Source organism: Phocoena phocoena, chromosome 8, assembly GCF_963924675.1.
Source record: "Phocoena phocoena chromosome 8, mPhoPho1.1, whole genome shotgun sequence".
In the NCBI taxonomy this organism is placed as follows: domain Eukaryota; kingdom Metazoa; phylum Chordata; class Mammalia; order Artiodactyla; family Phocoenidae; genus Phocoena; species Phocoena phocoena.
Window position 1 is genome coordinate 58,746,539 of NC_089226.1, and position 22,632 is coordinate 58,769,170.

Below are 22,632 nucleotides of genomic sequence, written 5' to 3' on the forward strand. Positions count from 1 at the left end.
CACTTAGTAGAACTTTAGAGTTGAGCAGTTTTACAGCTTTGTCAGGATGTTAGAAAATCATTGGGCTTGGGACTTCCCTGGCGGTCCAGTGGTTAAGACTTTGCCTTCCAGTGCAGGGCGTGCGGTTTCGATCCCTGGTTGGGGAACTAAGATCCCACATGCCTTGTGGCCAAAAAACCAAAACATAAAACAGAAGCAGTGTTGTAACAAATTCAATAAAGACTTTAAAAATGGTCCACATCAAAAAAAAAAAAAAAAAAGAAAAAGAAAATCATTGGGTTTGATGCTTATTCTTTACCACTTGTGTACGCGCGCGCGCGCGTGTGTGTGTTTTAATATTTATTTATTTATTTTGGCTGTGCCGGGTCTTAGTTGCAGCATGCGGGATCCTTTGTTGTGGTGTGAGGGATCTTTAGTTGCGGCATGCATGCAGGATCTAGTGCCCCTACCAGGGATCGAAACCGCACGCCCTGCCTTGGGAGCGTGGAGTCTTACTCACTGGACCACCAGGGAAGTCCCACCACTTGTGTGGAAAGAAAGGCATGAAGTAGTCTTTAGAGAACTGTGCATAGCTATGTATAAAAGTGATTCTGTGTCTTCCTACCCTTAACCTGGGGCATTTGCCGCAGAAAAAGAAAAAGATGCAGATGAAGCCACAGCCAAGTGATCTTGTTGTGTAATGACTTTGGTTTTTCACTATGATTGGGCAGAGGGGGATGGAGGAGGTTGGCTAAATAAGTCATAACAATGAGCATTGTTTTACCTTTCAGCCAACACCCCTATACAGCCTGGATCCTTAGTTCTGGGGGGAGGAGAATTAACATTCATTGTGTGCCTGCATTGTGCTAGGCCCTTTATGTGTGGTAACTTATTTAAACTCACAATTAGACTGTAGGGTGGCCATAATTATTTTATTTTACACATGAGAAAGCTTAGGCTCAGAGATGTAGCACCTACTCAGGCCCACCAGCCAGTAAGTGACTAGGGTGGGATTTATTCTCAGACTTTGCTACCTCCATAGCCTATGAATGGTCTTTCCTATATTCTGTGCTATCTTCCAAGGACAGTGTGTCACTGATTATTTCTGTATCCTTGATACCTGGAACCTAGTAGGGTTTAGTTTTTTTTCTTTTTTTTTTTTTTTGCGGTACGCGGGCCTCTCACTGGTGTGGCCTCTCCTGTTGCGGAGCACAGGCTCCAGACGCGCAGGCTCAGCGCCCATGGCTCACGGGCCCAGCTGCTCCGTGGCATGTGGGATCTTCCCGGACCGGGGCACGAACCCATGTCCCCTGCATCGGCAGGCGGACTCTCAACCACTGCGCCACCAGGGAAGCCTGGTTTAGTACATTTTTGTTGAATAATTGAGTTGGTGCTAAATGAGTGAACCAGTTTTTACAGAGTAGGATATAACCTAGCAGCCCTGGGCTACTGTGTAGATTGGTGCATGGTAGGGTCTGGTCACCATTTGTTGTTGTGGGGAAAGGGTCAATCTTCTTAATGATAGACTCTTTGAAACTATTTAAATAATTTGGATATTTAGGAATTGAAGAGATCTAATAGGATGAATTTTCCTTAGATTGTCAATAATCTCTTCAGAAATAGGTAATATATCTATGCTGCCCTTGTTTTCTCCCATACTAGCTGTGAGACCTTGGGCAAGTTACTTTACTTTACTGTACCTCATTTTTTTAATCTTTAAAAAGGGAAGGACAGCAATAATAGTACATAATTCCTAGGTAGTTGTGAGGATTGAATGAGACAATTCATATAAAGAACTTAGCACAGTGCTTGGCATATATTACTGTCAATGAATGGGAGCTGTTATTCATATTATCCTTCTAGAATGAAGCCTGGATTTAATGTGACTTTTAGCATGTGAAGAAGGAACAGTATTTTGGCTTTTAAAGCATTTTTATTAGAGAAATAAAGCACTGAATTTATTGGGGTTTTTTTTTTTTTTTGAATTTGTTTTCTGAGTTTAGTTTACTTGGTCTTCCTGGCAGGGAAGGTCTATAATTTTGGCTGTTTGCCTGGGTTTGTTGGTGAACCAATGCAGGTATAGTATGGCTTTTGGCTCTCCATCAACTTTTTAAACTTTTTAGTCTAGTTGAAACAGTTTGAATTGTTCTGGAGAGTTCACTGATGTTGATAGTTCTTTCTAGATGAAAAATGTCTGTGAATGTGAGAAATGCCCCTTTCTAAATTTTTTTTCTAACTATACCACTCATTACTGAGGGGATCAAATATTTCTCCATAGTACTCTGCCCCAGAACCAAAGGAGGAGGGTGTTTTTTGAATTTTTCCTGCATTTATTTTTGTTGGTGGTAATTTTATCCATACTTTTGAGGTTTATGGCTTTGACAGAACTTTTTTTTTTTTTTTTTGAAGTATAGTTGACAGTACATTTTGATCAGGCTGTGGAGTTATAGAGGAGAAAACCAGCTATCCATTCTAAATGAACATATCTGAAAGCCTGCCTGCCCTTCAGTCAAGTGTCAGTGTAGGTACACTGTCTCCTAGATGGGGTTCCCTAGTATGTTTTTTTTTTCTTTTTTCGGTACGTGGGCCTCTCACTGTTGTGGCCTCTCCCGTTGCTGAGCACAGGCTCCAGACGCGCAGGCTCAGCAGCCATGGCTCACGGGCCCAGCCGCTCCGCGGCATGTGGGATCCCCCCGGACCGGGGCACAAACCCGTGTTCCCTGCATGGGCAGGTGGGCTCTCAACCATTGCGCCACCAGGGAAGCCCCCCAGTATGGTTTTTAGTAAGAGAGTTAGCTCAGTGTTCTCTCCCTAACTCTCTCCAGTGTCATTCATTGTTTGCCTCTCCTCCCAGCTTACATGTTTTACCTTTAATACTAATGATGTGTATATTGTTTGGTGTTTGCAGTTCTCCAGACTTGCCAAGCTTCTTGCTTTAATGTCTTTGCACATACTCTTCTCTGGGCCTGGACATCTCCTTTTAACTTTTAACTTGTCTAACTCCTACTCAGCCTTTAAGACTCAGCCTAGGAGTTAACCTTTTCCAGAAAGCTTTCCTTGACTTTTCCGGGTTGGGATTGGGTGCCCTGTCTCTGGGTTGCCCTATCTCTGGGGTGTAATTATCCATTTATTATTTATTGGTCTCCTCTACTTGCAGTGAGCAGGGATTGCATCTAATCATCCTTTTATTCTCAAGAGCTCATTTTTGGACCTTACACAGAATAGGCACCAGTAAGGTCTTGTTGAGTGAATCCATAGTTTCAGCCTGGTCTGTTAGCACTGTAACTTCCCAACCATGTTGTTCTAGGCTGAGTTTTAGTAGAATGACTTTTCTTTAGTGGCCATTGCACCTTCCCCTGCCTCCCCTTGTGTTGTGTCCACTATACTTCAGCTTACACTTATCCTCTATTCTTTGCCCATAGCTGGGTCAGTGGAATGGTATACACACTAGACATGTATATCTTCATAAAGAACTTGATTTGTGACAGATCCTGGAATCTCACTTGGAATGAATGAAGTCACATTGATAAATGGAGAAGTTGGGACCTTATGATTGCTTTTCTAACTCTTAGCTCTTTTCTCCGCTTCCAAGTTTCATCTTTATTAATTTTTTTGTCAATTTTAACTTTTAGGTAACATAAAATGAATGCTACAAAACCAAACCACAAGTACTCTGCTTATGCATTTGATTTTTTTGAGCCTAAGTATAGGATTTGACCTCTCTGTTATGGTGGTGGGATGACTGAGACTTTAAGAAATGTAGGGTTTTTAACGCTTATTAAGCCCTTCATAGCTCCTGACACATGATTTAAATTATGGCTTCCAAAAAAAGTTTTGTTGATTAGAGTCTTAGTAGCAGGCAAAAATAATCATTTATGCTTGCATTCATTTAGTTAACATGGATATCAGGTTCTTTGCTAGGTAGGTTCTGATGATACACAGAGGTGAGTGAGATGTGGTCTCTGTCTCCAAGGAACTCCCAGGTGCAAGGGAGAAGCTATAAATAAATACATTACAGTTCAGTGTATGGTACATGCTGTAGAATAAGTAGCAGAGAGGGAGGTGTTAATGACTTTTTCAGGGAAGAGTTCTTGGAGGAATAGACACCTGAGCTTATTTCTGAAAGAACATTAGGTCTTGTGTATGGAAGGTTCTGGATATATGGTCATAAAATCTGGATTTGAACCCCACCTCTGCCACTTACTAGCTGTTTGACTTGGGGCAAGTTGTGTAAGCACTCTGAATCTCAGTTTTTTTCCCCTGTTAAGTGAGGATGACCATGTCTGTATCTGCTTTTGAAAGTTGTGAGGATTTAATATACGTGAAAGAATTTCATAAATGTGCTAAACAAATATTATATCCTATTTGTTTTTCCTTTTAATAAATTTATTCATTTATTTTTGGCTGCATTGGGTCTTCATTGCCGCACGCAGGCTTTCTCTAGTTGTGGCGAGCGGGGGATACTCTTCGTTGTGGTGCTTGGGTTTCTCATTGCGGTGGCTTCTCTTTGTTGCGGAGCACGGACTCTAGGTGCATGGACTTCAGTAGTTGTGGCACAGAGGCTCAGTAGTTGTGGCTTGCAGGCTCTAGAGTGCAGGTTCAGTAGTTGTGGCACACAGGCTTAGTTGCTCCACTGCATGTAGGATCTTCCCAGACCAGGGCTCGAACCCCTGTCCCCTGCATTGGCAGGTGGATTCTTAACCACTGAGCCACAGGGAAGTCCCTATATCCTGGTTTTTGTGTTTTATTTATTCATTGATAATAGTATTTTGACAGATTGGAGCATAAGTTTTCTTACTCAAGCCAGAAATGAGAAAAAGAAAAAGATTGAGTATGTTAGTGTATAGATGTCGTTTATAAAGCATTAACACTGTATAGACATCACGATTTAGAGCAAAGAGTTTTTAAGTCCAGAATCCATGAAACTTTGGTTCTGTGCTTCTATGGAAGATACTGCTTAAGATGCTTAAGGAGTGGTCTCTGAAAAAGTACTGAGTGTGGTTCTGAGTGACTTGGATGGCAATAAGCCAGACTGGAAAGAGCTCCATTTCTTGTCAGGAGACTTATATCTGTGCCACTATTAAAGGTTATTTAACATTTCAGAATTGCATTTTCCCCATCAATAAAACAGAAAAAAATAATAGTAATTTGCAGACTGAGAATTAGGGATAAAATGGGTAAAGTGCATACTATTAGCCATAATCAGTTAAAAGTTTGATTTGTAGAATATTAAAACAAATTTTCTCCTCTTTCAATACAAGAGACTTCTTTTAGAGAAACTTGTTTAAAGAATAGAGGGGAGTTTCAATCATTTGTACTATACTAAGACTTATAGTATTTTACTTCTTTCTTCAAGTTCATTCCTCAGAAAAATTTTGCAAGGTGAGTTTAAATCCCACCTCTTGCACTCACTGGCTGTATGACCTCAAAGTTACTTAATCTTTCTGTAACTTATTTTATGCATCTGTGAGATAGGGATATAGTGGTATTTACAATGTATAGTTGTTGGGAAGATTAAATGAGATAATTACATAAAGTGCTTAGATTGGTGTTTGGCACATGGTACGATTTCAATAAATGGTAGCATTGTTATTATCACTTTCATTTTATAAATGAGGAACTGGATACAGATTTAGCAACCTGAATAGATTCACTTGAATCCTGGGATTCAATCCAGGTTTGTGCAATGCCATTACTCTTTATCCTTTTACCAGGCTGCATTTTGTAATTAACATTTTATTTGTTTGGATACTATTCTGAAGTGCTGTAGAGTGTTTGGAAATAATCTATTACTCTTAGGTATTTAAAACGTCCTTTCTGTGATGTTTTACTAATAGTTTATATAAACTCAGAACTAAATTGGTTAGGGAAAGAACTCTTTGGCCTGGTTTTCCTGTGATTAGACACAATTTAAGGGCAGATATTCTGGGGTCATGGTCAGTGATTAGTAAAAAGAACAATGTGTTTTTTCCTTCCTGAACAGGTTTATTGAGGTAAAACTGACAAACAGTAAATGACACAAATTTAATGTAGTTTGCTAAATTTTAGCATGTGTGTACATCTGTGAAACCATCACTGCAATTCAAATAGTGAATATATCTATCACCTCCCAAAAGTTTCCTGGTACCCCTATGCAATCCCTTCTTCCTGCTCTCTCTGATCCCTTATCCAAGCAAACATTGGTCTGCCTTCTATAACTTTTTACTTCTATTATTATTATAGATTAAACAATGGTTTTGAAGTCAGAGCAATCAGGACTGAGATCCCCAGTCTGCCACTGTGTTAGTTGGGTGACTTTGGAGAAGTCATTTTATCTCTCAGCCTGGTTTACTCACGTGTAAAATAGGGATTCTATCACCGGCGCAGAGGACCATGAGGAAGAGAGGAACAGTGTGTAGAAAGAGCCTAGCGTGGCGCCTGACTCATAGCTGGCCTTCAGTCCCTGGAAGTTGCTGGCCCAGAGTGCATTTAGGAGTCAGAGCTCCAAAATGCTTTTCTATCACCTAGACCTTGTGTTCCCTCTTAGTGAATGAGCTTTCTTGAAATAGGAAAGTTTAGATTAGGCAGCTTAAGGACCTAAAGGGCTTTCTGGTACTCCTTCCTTCCCTCCTCCATGCCCACTGTTCCACGTGCTATTAATTATGAACAGATGTTCTTCATAAATAAGCAAAGAACTCCACCACAGATTTTTGAGTTCTTTATGCCTGTGTTTAAGTCTGGCATTGTGATAAAGCTGCATGAGCAATGAGGTTGTAGTCAAAGTTCTGGGTTTTAGTTTCCATGCTGCCTTGGGCAAATTGTAAAATCTTTCTGAGCCTCAGTTTTCTCAGATATAAAGCTGGGACTCGGCTTCCCTGGTGGCACAGTGGTTAAGAATCTGCCTGCCAGTGTAGGGGACACGGGTTTGAGCCCTGGTCCGGGAAGATCCCACATGCCACGGAGCAGCTAAGCCCGTGCACCACAACTACTGAGCCTGCGCTCTAGAGCCCGTGCTCTGCAACAAGAGAAGCTACCGCAATGAGAAGCCTGCACACCACAACAAAGGGTAGCCCCTGCTCGCACCAACTAGAGAAAGCCCGCGTGCAGCAGCAAAGACCTAACACAGACAAAAAAAATAAAATAAAATAAAAGTAAAGCTGGGGCGGATCATACCACACAAATTTGTTGGGAGGATTAAATGAGAATTTTGAAAATGAATTGTATGATGATGTCATAGTTCATCTGCATTGTCCCATGACTGCCTTGCAGTGTTAGAACTCTGTGAAAGGTTCAGGTAGCATTTAAATTTGTTATCCTAGAGGTTTGTTTGTTTGTTTTTAAAAGTATATTTTATTAGGTTTTACTAATAGGTAGCACAAAAAAGCAAAATCCAAAGGTTAAAAGTGCTTAGAATTTAAAGTCAGAGAAACGTTAATTCAAATTTTAGTTTTAGTGGCTGTGTGACCTTGGGCAAGTTATTTATTTTCTCTGAGCCTTAAATTCTCACCTGTCAATAAGGGATATCTGGTCTTCCTCTGAGGGTTCTTGTGAGGATTAGAAATAATGTGTATACAGTGGTTGGCAAATAGCAGATAGCCAGTGATGCTAGTTTCTTTCCTTCCATTTCCAAAATTGGTAGATTTGTGAAGTTCAGTGAACTATTACTGAAGGGATTACTTTTGTGTTCCCTATTCCATGATACAGTTTGGCCCAGGATAGCCATTAGGTGGTGTCTCAGATTTCCCATTTAAGTCTGAAAATGCAGCTCGAGGTTTATGATGCCAGCAGTTATTGTAAAGGGATTTTCTTTTTCCTAATGGAGGAACTGATGCCATGTTTTTGTACTTTGTGATTAATTTTCATTGCTGTAGATGGAGGTACTTTGTATTGTGGGAGCCAGGGAAACCGGTATCCATTTTCCTTGTCTCTTCTGTCTGTGTTTGTTTGGGTTGGAGAATTGTCTAAAGGCTTCTTAGTGAATAAAGTAGATTTGCTAAGTTCAGATTCTTCCTTCCTGGGTGAGCCCAGGAACAACCTAGTGGGGGGAAAAACAAATAGGAGAACGTGGGGGTGATTGGTGAGTTCTGCTTGTAAAGTTGTCAGCAACTTTGAGTTTGGGGGCAGCGGAGAAGAGTTGTTCCTCCGTTCCCCTCTTCCCCTCCAGAGCGTTTACAGCCCAACACAAAGGGAGCTTTAAGATGGAGGTCTGCATTGTAATTTCCTAGAAATTGCAGCTTCTGGTAACCGCTCATTCAGTTTGCACCTCTTTGCTGCAGTAGATGAAACAATGGGGACAATAAAGCCATTTATCTGATAGCTGTAGCCTCAATGGCATGTTTGTTTTAATAATGGTATAATTTGCAGGGCTCATAAATTGTGATTTTATTCTCATGGAAATACTGCCTGGTGGTATTTGGATTCTCAGGTCTCCTGTTGTGGATAATTTCACTAACATTCTGGCTGACAATTCTCTTTATTCCACACTTCGTTTTAGATTGTTCAGGCTGGTTGGGTAATTAGACCAGTGCAGAGCCAATTTTCTTTAGTTTGGGGCTGGCAGGTGGTTACTAGGTAACTAGAGGATCTTCTGAACAGGCAAGAAATTCTGCTTAGGGGTTCAAGGCATAAAAGCCGAGTTTGTTTTTGATTGTCATATGGAATTTTTCTTTTTTTTTTTGTGGTACGCGGGCCTCTCACTGTTGTGGCCTCTCCCGTTGCGGAGCACAGGCTCTGGATGCGCAGGCTCATCGGCCATGGCTCACGGGCCCAGCTGCTCCGTGGCATGTGGGATCTTCCCGGACCGGGGCACGAACCTGTGTCCCCTGCATCGGCAGGCGGACTCTCAACCACTGCGCCACCAGGGAAGCCCCTGGAATTTTTTTTTTAAGGTTTTGTCTATCCAATGCCAAAACATCTGAAAGAAAAAAAAATTTTTTTTTTCAATCATCTGAATATTTACTTTCCATGGTACCAAATATCCCATTCTATTTGGAAAATCATATAGTTGAGTTTTTAATTTTCATCTACATGTTTTTTTCTGGGAGTATTCACAGAGGGCAAAGGATGAGACTAGCTACCATGTGCTAGACATTGTCCTAGGTGATGCACACATTATCTCTAAATCTTAATTAGAACCCTGAGAGGTAGGTATTGTTTCTTCCATTTTACATATGCAGAAACCTAAATTCAGAGAATTTAAGTAACCAAATTAAGGTATCTCAGTTAATAAGTGGTGGGCAGTTTACTGGACTCAAACCTCATGTTAGGTTTTCAGTTATAGCATAAGATATTCTGAAGATACATTAAAGTTTCTCTTCAGCTCTTAGATATTACAGTGATTGGCTCAGTAATATACTGTACATGAATTAGTACCTGTCATCAGATGTATATCTGATTGTTCTTCCTGTCATCTAATTTTTTTTAATCTAATTTTTATTTTATATTGGAGTATAGTTGATTTACAATGTTGTGTTAGTTTCAGGTGTACAGCAAAGTAATTCAGTTGTACATACACATACATCCATTCTTTTTCAGATTCTTTTCCCATACAGGTTATTACAGAATATTGAGTAAAGTTCTCTGTGCTATACAGTAGGTCCTTGTTGGTTATCTATTTTATATATAGTAGTGTTATATGTGTCATCTAATCTTATATTATTATAGCAGTTAAGGTTCATGGAGTATTTTGATTATCTTACCGAAATTAAAGGCCTTCCAGACATACTCTGTTTTAGGAATTCTTTAAAAGTTTGGCACTATATCATGTGCCAAAACATGATAGAGTCGCTGGAAATAACCTCAGACTTGTAGTTTGGGAACTGGGTTTTAAAATCTGGGCACTGCCACTTATTGGATGGTTTTGGATAAACCTTTTAACCCTCATTGGCTAACTGTTACTCCTTGCATATAAGCCTCGTTTTGCTCATCTGATAAGAATAGGGATATGATACCCACATTAAGGGATTTTAGGGTTAGTGCCTAGTATATGCCTGTAACATAGTAGGGGCTCAATAAGTGCTGGCTTCCTTCCTTCTTGACTTACTCTATTACTGAACTATTGGGATAATTTGATGCTTCTTTCATCATTGGCCACAGGATTTATTAAAAGATGGCCAACTTCTAGTGCTATTTTGTTACATTTTATGTTGATGCTGTTAAACTGATAAGAGTTCATTTTTCTCTAGGAACTTGCTGCTCAAACTAGGTAATTTGTTTAAGGGACATTTAGACATCTGGTTCATTGTTTATACTCTCTTAGTCAGGAGAGTGAGTGCGTATATGGAAAGGGCATTGGATTTGTGATTATACAAACTTGGTTAAAGTTCTAGCTTTGCTTCTTACTAGCTGAATTGCTTGGGACAACTGACTTTCTCTAGCTGAGACTTGGAGGAGGAATAATAATAATAACTGACCTGTTTTGTTGTGAGGATCAAATGAGAATGGATGTGAAGATGCCTTTTAAATTGAAAAATGCTAGGTGAGATAGTAATCATTACGTGACTTTCATAGTTAGACCAGGTGGGGCTTAGTGAGAATCCACTGCTGTTTTAAGAGAGAAATTTTAAATTTGACTTGAACTGTATAAAGGAAACATTTTGTTGAGTTTTATGTTAGCTCTTGGGGACAGCTGATGAGAACAGGCCAGAATGAGTTCCTGGGTAGAGAAAGTATTGAGTGACTATAATTGGATGGTAGAGGTGAGAATGGGGTGGGGTGGGAGTACAGCTGTGAGGCAGGCCAAGGGAACTTAGAGAATAGTTAAGACATGAAGTTTGGATCTTGGTCTAGTCTTGATCCATAGAGCAAAATGAGGGAGGCTCCTTGATTAGAAAATCTTAGAACACTGAGCAGTGTGTGGAGAACTGGTTGAAAGAGTAGGGATGAGAGAAGCTAACAGTTTTAGCTTCTCTCGTGAGGACACTCAAGTTGAAATCCCAGTTTTAAGTCTTCTAGGAATACGTACAGAAGTAAAATAGATTTTGTTTCATTCCCAGCCCCTCCTACCCCACAACAGCTGTGTGTCCATCTGGGGGGGGGGGGGACGTTCCAAGTAAAGCTTGTGCTTATTGTGCATGAATCACTTGGTGGCTCTCAGGTGGGCACATCGGCATATTTTCATTTAAAGAGGTGCAGGTGGCTGGCAAGTGGGGGATCTGCTTTTACAGACTAGAAAGCTTAATTTTATGCAGTCATATTCAGGTTATCTCTTCCCTGAAAATTGGTTCTGTTTACAGCATTTCAGTAATGCAGATGGTATTTTTCCTAAGTGGAACATCAACCCAAAATTTTTTTTTTAAATAAATTTATTTATTTTTTATTTTTGGCTGCGTTGAGTCTTCGTTGCTGCACGTGGGCTTGTCTAGTTGCAGAGAGCGGGGGCTCTTTGTTGCGGTGCACAGGCTTCTCATTACGGTGGCTTCTCTTGTTGCGGAGCACTGGCTCTAGGCTCATAGGCTTCAGTAGTTGTGGCGCACGGGCTTAGTTGCTCCACAGAATGTGGGATGTTCCCAGACCAGGGCTCGAACCTGTGTCCCCTGCATTGGCAGGCGGATTCTCAACCACTGCGCCACCAGGGAAGCCCAACCAAAAATTTTAATGTGTTTAATTATTGATATGTCTGAATGGTGCAGTGTATTGGTTAAGATAAAGATTTTTTCATATGAAGAAAGCCTTCTGGCTCTGAAGTTTGGTACTACACCAGTTTTTTCATTTTTCTCTCAGGAGGATGTTTTTTTCTTTACTACAAGTGCCTGCATTATGCTTTCTGCATCATTGCCTTCTCTTTTGAGTGTTGAGGTAGAATAGTTGTTTTATAGGATAGTTTCAAAGTCTCCATTTTATTTGATTATCAGAACACATTTAGGCTTCTGTTTTCTACCTCCTTTGTCTATTAGTTTGAAGGTGTTGCAGTGATTAGGTAGGAGATGGATTTCTATAGGCTCCACTCAGAATCAGTCTGAGTTATTTTATATTAACTTCTTATATAATAATGTCAACTGATATTTGCATAATTTTTTTAGGTAGGTATTTTGTTATTAAAATTTTTTCTTCTGACCTGTTTCTTGCACTAAATTGGTAGCTCTTTTGGGGCAGGACCATGTATTTCTTAATCTTTGTATTCACTGTATTCAGCACAGATCTAATAATGATGATGCTAGCTGCACTGTGCTATATGTCTGACATTGATCCAAGGGAAATATTTGTTTCAATCCTCCTTATCGCCATTTTATAGAAGAAAAAACTGAGACTTGGAGAGAGGAAGTAACTTGCTCAGTCTCACATATAATGAAGGGATGCAGCTGTGATTAGAACCCAAGTAGTCTGGGACTTCCCTGGTGGTCCGGTGGTTGAGACTCCAAGCTTCCCACTGCAGGGGGCATGGGTTCGATCCCTGGTCAGGGAACTAGGATCCCACATGCCGCGAGGCATGGGGCACCCCCCCCCCAAAAAAAAAAGAACCCAAGCAGTCTGACTTCAGAGCCTATGTACTTAACCTCTACCCTATAATTTTTCAGAAACTGCTTGTAAGCATATATAGGTATATATAAAATGTATCTGATTTGCACCTTAAAACTCTGTGAAGCAGATATGCTGTATCCACTTTATAGATGAGGAAAAGTGAAGTAAATTAATTATACAAAGTTATGCATTTGTTGAGTGGCAGAATCTGGAGTCCAACTCCCTGGTTTCCTGACTCCAACTCCTATATTTTTCCCCCTCTATCATTACTATAGCCATTGGTTAGAGCTATACATCTATTTTAGGAATAATGTTTTTAGGTATGGAAATAAATTTCTTTATCTAGACTATCTGGAGATAAGAGGCAGGTTTAAAGAATCTTTCTGTACTCCCTTCTTTTTCAAATCCAAGGGGCAAAATTCCCCAGTAGATAGACTATGAAAGCTCCTTGAGAGTAGATAGGACAGCTGTGTGTGTGTGTGTGTGTGTGTGTGTGTGTGTGTGTGTGTGTGTGTGTGTGTGAGAGAGAGAGAGAGAGAGAGAGAGAGAGAGAGAGAGGGAGAGAGAGAGATTGGAGGTGGGGAGAGAGAGGGAGAGAGAGAGAGAGAGAGTGAGAGAGAGAGAGAGAGGGAGGATCTCTATTTTCCGAGTACCTGACATGGAGTATGTTTTCTGTAAAGAAAGGTTGCTGACAGACTGCATGATTGAAAGAGTTCATGCTAAGTCTAGTACTATTAAAGAGTGATGATGCTAAAATTGCTAGATTACTTTTATATCCTTTGCTTTCTCCTGATTGCTTCATTCTTGGTCACTGATTATGTTTGAAAATTACAGTAACACTAATTATAATGGCATTTAATATATATTTGAGCCAGTATATGGTCACTGTCTATAACAGAGCCTTCATATGAGAGAGGGATTGCAGTTATGCATTTGTAATACTTGAAGAAGCAGTTTTTCTATGTCTAGGGGAACTTAATTGTACTGAACTCTTTCTGATTGCCGTGTCAGATTTTCTTTTTGTATTTCTATAAAGAAGATATGACAGTGGCAAATTAGTTTTCCAGTTTTTTTTGCTTAAATATGCATTTTAAATAAATTGAAGTAATGCTCTATTGTGACTTCCTTTTTTTACACTGAAATATTAACATTAAAATAAGGCTAACTCAGTAGTATATCATTAGAATATTTATGAACTTTGGAACTTCGTAGAGCTGGGTGAGATCATCATCTGCTCCACCCTCACACTGTCCTACATTTCAAATGAGGACTGGAAGCCCAGGAAAATCAGTTAATTTGTCCAAGGTCATACAGTTTGAAAATGGATAACCTGGGACTAGAACCTAAGTTTCTCTGTTTTTTCTACTCTTTTTCTCCTTTGAAAACTATTTTCTTACTTTGGCAATTTTGAAGCCAAATATTGCCTTTAAGTTGACATCATACGGCTGAAATCACAAGCTCAAGAGTTTTGGCTCATCTGTCCTGTAAATAAATAAATAGATAAATATAGATAGATTGTGTGGCTTTTGATAGGAACATCCTAATAGCAACAAACATCAAGGAGCAAGTTCCATTAATAGCTTTCTTCCTGGTCTTTGAGAAGAAGCTGGTTTTGTTTCATTTAGCTTCTAGGCAATATCACATTCAAATATGGTCATGACATAGCCTAGCTACTTAATTTTCTGGGTACGTTGCCCTGAATTATTTTTTGCGTATAATTATAGTGCAACATGTTTGAGAATTCCTAAGCCCCTCTTATTTTAGTCTGACATGGTTGTTATGTTCATGTAAATTACCCCTTACCTAGGAATGTCATAATTGATTCCTTTGTTCCAGATTGCAGATTTGAGTGTCAGGTAGTATTCTACATATTACTTTATCTTTTAAGAGTTAGTTGTTTTATTGTGGGAACTGTATGAGATCAAAAAATTTGAATTTTCAATCTTGATTACTTGGCTACAGTCCTGGTCCTACTCTGTCACTTGGCATACATCAATCCAGCTGTTTTCTCATTTTATGTCTGTGAGTGCACACGTGCATCATCATGAATGTTCCCCTCAAATCTTAAAGGTATTACCAATATATAGTAGGGCCCTGAGATTTGTCTTGCATAGTTCCTTGCAGGTTTTACAAGTTTAGAGGGTATATAATTAGAGTACAGGATAGCTGCTGAAACAGATACTCAAAAAGTCAGTGGCTCAAACAGAGACATTTATCTCTTACAGCTGGGTTGCATGTGCCTCAGTTAAATCTTGGCAGAAAGTGCGGGTAGGGTAGTGTCTATACTAAAAGGGAGAAACGGAAAATGGATACTCTTAGCAGCTTCTTCCACAGAGTCATAGGTAGAGCCCTTAATGTAGTCATAGGTAGAGCTCATAATGTAGCCCTTCCCACATCCATTATTCTCTTCAGTACTCACCACAGCCTTTGAGGTAAGTGGTATTATAACCATTTTGCTAACTAGGAAACTGATTCTGAGGTATTAAGTGACTGATTTAAAGTCACATGGTTGGCTCAAAACCTGAACCCATTATCTTCTTCCCCAAACCTTCTTCTCTAGTGTTTCTTGTCCTAACTAATGCCACCACCATTCTCTCAGTCACTCAAGCTGGAAATTTGGGATTTCCTTATCTTCCCATACTCCTGCAGTCACTAAGCTATATGGATATTATTATTAGTTTAAGTTTATTTTATTTATTTATTTTTGGCTGCATTGGGTCTTCATTGCTGCGCCTGGGCTTTCTCTAGTCGCGGCGAGTGGCAGCTACTCTTTGTTGCGGTTCGCAGGCTTCTCATTTGGTGGCTTCTCTTGTTGCGGAGCAGAGGCTCTAGGTGCACAGACTTCAGTAGTTGTGGCTCGCGGGCTCTAGAGCGCAGGCTTAGGAGTTGTGGCGCATGGGCTTAGTTGCTCCGCGGCATGTGGGATCTTCCTGGACCAGGGCTCGAACCCGTGTCCCCTGCATTGGCAGGCGGATTCTTAACCACTGTGCCACCAGGGAAGCCCTAAACTGTATGGATATTGTAACCTTAATATTTCCCAAATCTGTGCCTTTCTCTCCTCCCATAGCTGTTGCCTCAGCTCAGACTCTCAGTATCTCTTGTCCAGACAGTAGCTTCCATTCTTCCCTTTGCTGCCAGGGTCACCTCCAGTGACCCTCCCCACCCTTCTCAGCCTGACCTTGCCAAACTACTTGCAATCCCTGGGATTTACCATATGCTGTTATACTGTCAAACCATTACTCATGTTGTTACTTCTGTTCAAGTGGTCCTTCTCTTCTTACCCTGGCAACACACAGCCTTATTGTATTTTAAAAAATCTAGCACCAATATCGCATCCTGTATAAAGCTGTTGCTTTCTTTTCCAGGTAGAATTGACTGTTTTTCTTCATGTTTCTCCTGTGTTGATGCCTGTCATAGAACCTGTAATACTTTGTTGTATTCATTTATGTGTCTTCCTTGAACCACCAACACTTACTAATTGCTTGAATGAATGGAGTATATGACAGGTACTTAAATCCAAATTCTGTGTTTTTCTTATCATAATGACTCATCTCATGTGAGTGTGTACATATTTCTCGGGAGTTGCTTCCCAGCACCGAATCTGGAGTTCTGACCTTCTTGGAGCTCTTTTCTTTGGCAGTCAGGAGCAAACTCTGCTTGAACAGGGCTATTTCAACAAATAGGTGCCATTGTGGTATCATCATTGCCCTGTCACATGTTTAGAGTTCACATAAACATAAACAGTTTAATTTGTAAGAGTCCATCTCTCCGAAAGGACCTTAGAATAATCAAACTTGTGGGAAAATTATTTTTCCATTTTTGGGTTTTGTTTAATTTGGCTTTTAATGCAGGTGCTGCTAATACGATTGTCCGTGACCTGCAAAATAAATGTTGGATGTTTGGACTTAATTTTTTATTGATTAAATCAAGGGACGAAAGAGGTTTGCTATACATTTTGGAGGAAAAGTAGACAAGTTAGAAAAAAATGCATCCCCTTAAATGTGGTTTTATTCTTGAGGTTATTTACAAAGTAAATGAAAATGAAAAATAAATAACTTCAATTTACAATAGGCACAATTTAGGGAAACGTAACATCTTAGCCATGAGTGTAAATTCAACTTGGTCATTATCATTTCTGATCACTGAAGCTTACTTATTGTGGATTGAAACCATCTGTTTTGGTGTTAATCCTTTAAAACTCAATTGGTGGATGTTAACATGATAAAGGGTAATAAAGCTTGAAAGATGGTAGTCATTTGGTCTGGTTTACTTTTCAACTAATTGCATGCAAACTTAAGTGTCTTTGGGAAAAAGGAGAGGGAGGAATTAATGCTGTAATCAACTATTTTGATCTCAGCTTGAGCCCTGCACACCTGTCACTGGCTTGTGGAAGTTTTCCTCTGTAATTAAAGCTCCTCTCCCATATTATTACTTAATTGGATGCCACTAGAGCCTGGTGAAACAGTGGAATCCTCTTAATTGCATACCAGCTCTTAAAACAAATCACCAACGTTTAATGTGGTATTGTTTTTATAAGCCTTTCCTGGAAACAGTTTTGATCTTCCAAGTCCAGAAGGAAATGTAGTCCCTGTATTTTGAAGCATTGAGGATTCTGGTCTTTATAGAAGTCTTATACTACTTTGAAACATCTTTCCACAAAGAGTTAAAAAACAGTAATGTTTACACGATGGTTTACAATTTGATCATGTGCTTTCCCTTGCTCTGTGTTGTTTTTTTCCTATAACAGCTTCATGAAGAAAGAATATACTCATGTTTCCCATTTTACAGGTGAGGAGACTGAAGGTCAGAAAAGTGACTTGCCTGGTGTTACACAATTAGTAACTGGTGGGGACTGATGTAGACCCCAAATCCTACCTCCTTTTGGTACCTCATGCTGTCTCAATGAGCATAAAGTGCATGTGTGGAAATGTCATTTTTGTGGGTTTTAATTTTAATTCTGTTTTGTCATATGATAATGTGGTCTCAGCTTAGTGTGTTTGGTTCTTTGCTCTTTGAACTTTCAACCCTTATACATATAGTGGAAAGAGGCAGCGTGGTAGTAGGTAAAGAAGCTAAAATGCTGGGAAATGATGGATTGTTTAGTTCCATGTTTGGACCATGACTGTATCTAGCGGAAACATCTTTCTGTAGGGTTGGCATAGTCTTTGCAGTCCTGCTGCTTATGTGGACAAGGCCTTTGCAGTATATTTAAGTGCTGAGCAGTTTTGACAGCTAATTTAAGTGAGCTTCTGTGGCAGTCACCTCCGTTGATGCCCCAGTACCCATCTTCCTCTCCTACCATTAGGACCTAGTAGTGGAAGGAGCTCTTGACAGGGAATCAGGAAACCTTTGTTCTACTCTTGTAGCTGAGTGATTTGCTACCTGACCTGGAGTAAGTTTGGTTAGTACCACCTCTATGAAGACTTCCCTGAGTCCCCTGGTGGCCTTAATGCCTTTTGTTTCTGGATCCTGTGACACTTAGCTGCTGTAGCACTTATTGCTTTGTACTGCAGTTATGTTTCTTTCTTTTCCATTGGAACCATAACTCTAACCCTTTTTTCTACCAGACATTTGCACTTATGAATCATTGCCCTAAATTCTAAATTCCTTGAGAGCACAGTCACAGGGTTCCTTGTGGTGGACGTTTGTAATTTGCTTCTTTAGCTTGATAATGGCCTCAGATGTTGGTTTTAGGTACTTGTTTTTTTGTGGTTTGGGTAGGAACTTCTTAGCCCTGGTGTATCTGAACTAGGCCCAAGCTAACCAGCACATCACATTCCTCTAGCCACAGTGATTGATTTAGGGGTAAAAATATGTTCTAAGCCTCTCTAAACTGGATGTTCAAGACTTTTGTGGGAGCTACTATAGAAAACCCTCTCTCAATCCTGCTGGACTAGAAGGGTGCTAGCTTCTAGAAGGACTAGAAGATGCTAAGCTGTTTGGCCACCATAAGAGGGGACTCTGGCTCATGATAGAACCAACATTGAGGAAGCAAGGCTAAAGAGATGGAGATGATGACTTGAGCTCTGAATTAGAGGCTCTTACCTAGGCTTCCCTAATCCTGGGCTTCATTTAATTAAGCCAGTAATTAGACCTTTTGCTTAAACTAGTTTTGATTAAATTTTCTGTCATTTACAATGGAAAGAGTTTTAACTGATCTATTTCTCTTCTGCACCTAGCATAGTTCATGGCCTAGAATTTGTTACATGCGTAAATGATCTCTATGAACATGAACAGGAATTTTTTCTCTCTGTCTGGTTTTTTTTAATAAAATGAGAATAATAATTTCTGACTGTGTGATTCAAAGAGTTTTTGTGAATTTCTAGTCTCCTTCAGCACTTAGTCTATGCCAAACAATTTACCATTTAATTATATAATTATATATAATGGTTAACTTGTTTTCTCTCAACTAGACTGTTGAGAGACCCTCTAAAAGTGGGACTGCAGCTATACCTATTGTTTCACTCTAGTGCTCAGCACAGTGTTGGGAGAATAGTGGGAATTCATGAATGCTTATTAATGATGGTAATAACAGCTATAATTTTTTTTTTTTTTTTGCCCCGGACGTGCAGGCTCAGCAGCCATGGCTCATGGGCCCAGCCGCTCCGCGGCATGTGGGATCCTCCCGGACCGGGGCACGAACCCGAGTCCCCTGCATCGGCAGGTGGACTCTCAACCACTGTGCCACCAGGGAAGCCCTAACAGCTATAATTTATTGTATACTTTCTTTTAAAAAATATTTATTTGATTGTGCTGGGTCTTAGTTGTGGCAGGCAGGCTCCTTAGTTGTGGCTCACTCGCTCCTTCGTTGCAGCACATGGACTCCTTAGTTGTGGCATGTGAACTCTTAGTTGCAGCATACATGTGGGATCTAGTTCCCTGACCAGGGATGGAACCCGGGCCCCCCGCATTGGGAGCACAGAGTCTTAACCACTGCGCCACCAGGGAAGTCCCTGCACACTTTCTTTAGGCCAGACATTATGTAGAGATTCTACGTAAATTACCTTTAAAAGTTACTTAGCTAATAACACTACCTGTTAGGTAGCTATTAGATAAGTAGTGTTGTCTTCAGAAGTTAGGTCATATAGTTTACAAGTGAGAAAGCTGAAATTGTTGGTTGAGTTATGATGGGAAATAAATGTGACTGAGCCTTCCAGAACATATACTAGAAATGTTTGAGGGGTCTGGCTGAGGTGAACAATAGAGGTGAACATCAAGTAAATACCTGACAGGCCTGGAATTGCTTCAGAAGCCACCGTCGAGTCTCTTCTTGGCATAATTTCATTGATTTCCCCAATTTTATTAGTATTAAATAATGAAAGATATAGAGAGTAGAGGCTTTGGCAATTCCGGTTGTGAGTGTAGTGTATAGTATGGTGGTGATGCCCCATTGAATAGCCCAGTAAATGCCCGCTTCCTGGGTCCTTCATGAATTAATGCCTTAGCAAATGGGCTTGACTGGTGCTCAGAGAATATTTTGCTCAGGTTCTGGCAGAACTACCTTGCTAGTAGGTAACCTTTAGTTTTTGTTGGTTTTGTTTTTTTAAAATATTTATTTATTTGGCTGCATCGGGTCTTAATTGCGAAACCTTTAGTGTTTTTTTATTATTTATTTTATTTGGTTGTGCCAGCTCTTAGTTGTGACAGGCGGGCTCCTTAGTTGTGGCATGTGAACTCTTAGTTGCGGCATGCGTGGGGGATCTAGTTCCCTGACCAGGGATTGAACCCGGGACCCCTGCATTGGGAGCGTGGAGTCTTATCCACTGCACCACCAGGGAAGTCCTGAAACCTTTAGTTGTTTTTTGTTCTTTTTTAAATTTATTTATTATTTTATTAATTTTTGGCCACATTGGGTCTTCGTTGCTGCTTGTGGTCTTTCTCTAGTTGTGGCGAGTAGGGGCTACTCTTTGTTGCGGTGCTCAGGCTTTTCATTGCAGCGGCTTCTCTTGTTGCGGAGCATGGGCTCTAGGCGCGTGGGCTTCAGTAGTTGTGGCACACGGGCTCAGTAGTTGTGGTCCACAAGCTCAGTAGTTGTGGCTCATGGGCTCTAGAGCACAGGCTCAGTAGTTGTGGCACACGGGCTTAGTTGCTCTGTGGCATGGGGGATCTTCCCGCACCGGGGCTTGAACCCATGTCCCCCGCATTGGCAGGTGGATTCCTTTTTTTTAAAATAAACTTATTTATTTATTTATATTTGGCTGCATTGAGTCTTAATTGCTGTGTGCAGGCTTTTCACTATTTGCGTTGAGCGGGGGCTACTCTTTGTTGCAGTGTGCAGGCTTCTCATTGCAGTGGCTTCTCTTGATGCGGAGCATGGGCTCTAGGAGTGCAGGCTTCAGTAGTTGTGGCATGCGGACTCAGTAGTTGTGGCTTGCAGGCTCTAGAGCGCAGGCTCAGTAGTTGTGGCACACGGGCTTAGTTGCTCCGTGGCATGTGGGATCTTCCCGGACCGGGGCTTGAACCCGTGTCCCTTGCATTGACAGGAGGATTCTTGACCACTGTGCCACCAGGGAAGTCTGGCAGGCAGATTCTTAACCATGGCGCCACCAGGGAAGCCCCTGAAACCTTTAGTTTTTAATGAGCTTTTTTTCTTTTCATAAATACAATTTATTTATTTATTGGCTGTGCCACACAGCACGTGGGATCTTAGTTCCCTGACCAGGGATCGAACCTGTGCCCTCTGCCTTAGGAGCGCAGAGTCTTAACCACTGGACTACCAGGGAAGTCCCTTTAATAAGCTTTAAAGTCAAAAACCAGATTAAGCAAGACATCAGATGGAGAAAGTTCAGCATTATAGACTTCATTCTATGATCGAAAATACTGTCACCTTGAAGCAAGCCATTTAAATGGTAGACCAGGGTCTGAATCGTATGATGCTATTTATTGAGGACCTGCTAGATGATTTGCATATATTGTCTTATGTAATCTCCAAAAGAGCCCTTCAGGGTAAGTATTTCTATCCCCACTTGTGATGAGGGTCAGAGAGGTGAATAGAGGTCATACAGCTGTAAATATTCCCTTTTAGTGTTTTGAATCATAGTCCTTCCCAAGATTGTAGCATTGAACCTCAAAGCAATAACCACAAAAGAGAAGAGGATACTTAAATTATCAAAAAAAAGGTATTTTTATTTTCCAGAGTGTGTGGTGTCACTTTTTTTGTTGTTTTAATTGGGGCCTAGTTGTTTTACAATATTGTGTTAGTTTCTACTATACAACAAAATGGAGTTCCCTGTGCTATATGGCAGGTTCTCATCAGTTATCTACTTTATACATATTAGTGAAAGTGTCACTTTTTCCCCCTTGGTTAAAGTATACGGATATGAAAATAAGGTCATTTCAGTAATGGAAGGAGGCCTGATAAAGACCTCCTTTATCAGGAGGTCTTTGGTTTATGGATTTTTCTTTTAAGTGTTTGACTTGCCATTTCTGGTCAAGTGTTTGACTCTGCCATTTCTGCCATAATTTTAATATCCTTATTAGGGATATATTATTACCAAATTTGTGTGGTCTTTGTTGTATTCATTCTACAAAGAATTTAGGGTAGTTTACAATAGTAACTTAATAAAATAATATAAAAAAAAAGTTATTCAGTACTAATGAAAATGGAATAACATATGTGTCTCCCTACTTGCTGTAGGTGAGCTACAAATTTACTTCTGAATTTCCTAGAAACCTAGGAGAGAAGGATGACTTTTAAAAGGAGAAAACAAGGGAGTTCCCTGGAGGTCCAGTGGTTAGGACTCAGCGCTTTCATTGCCGTGGGCCCAGGTTTGATCCCTGGTTGGGGAACTAAGATCCCTCAGGCTGCACGGAGTGGACAAAAAAACAAACAAACAAAAATAGATATATACACACACACACACATACATACATACACACATGTTTACATACGTTTATGTATATATGTATATATAATATGTGTTTATATATATATATATATAAATGTGCAAGCTATAGTTTAAAGTAGTACAGGGTAAGTTCCCAGAGGTGGGATTAATCTGCACTTCTGTGATTATAGGAGCTCCGAGGAGAGGGAGGCCACTTTTGGCTGGGGTAACCAGGAAAGACTTCTCAGCAGAGCAGTGGGTATGTTGGGAGTCCAGCAGGTATGTCTGGCTGGAATGGGGACTTCGTGTAGGAGCCTGGGCCATCTAAACACATAGGTATTCAGACACTCCTGTTGCAGGATAGGTTTCAACCTTTTCCCCCTTTTCA

The 22,632-nt window shown here is 40.4% G+C and overlaps 1 protein-coding gene and 1 non-coding gene across 2 annotated transcripts in view; one reads left to right on the forward strand and one right to left on the reverse strand.

Moving 5' to 3' along the window:
- The window catches only part of FAM168A (family with sequence similarity 168 member A), a 197,052-nt gene that overhangs the window by 12,585 nt on the left and 161,835 nt on the right, over window positions 1–22,632 (forward strand). The window lies entirely within an intron of this gene.
- TRNAR-CCU (transfer RNA arginine (anticodon CCU)) lies at window positions 21,068–21,140 on the reverse strand. Its single transcript has one exon. It is a non-coding gene; the product is annotated as a tRNA-Arg (tRNA).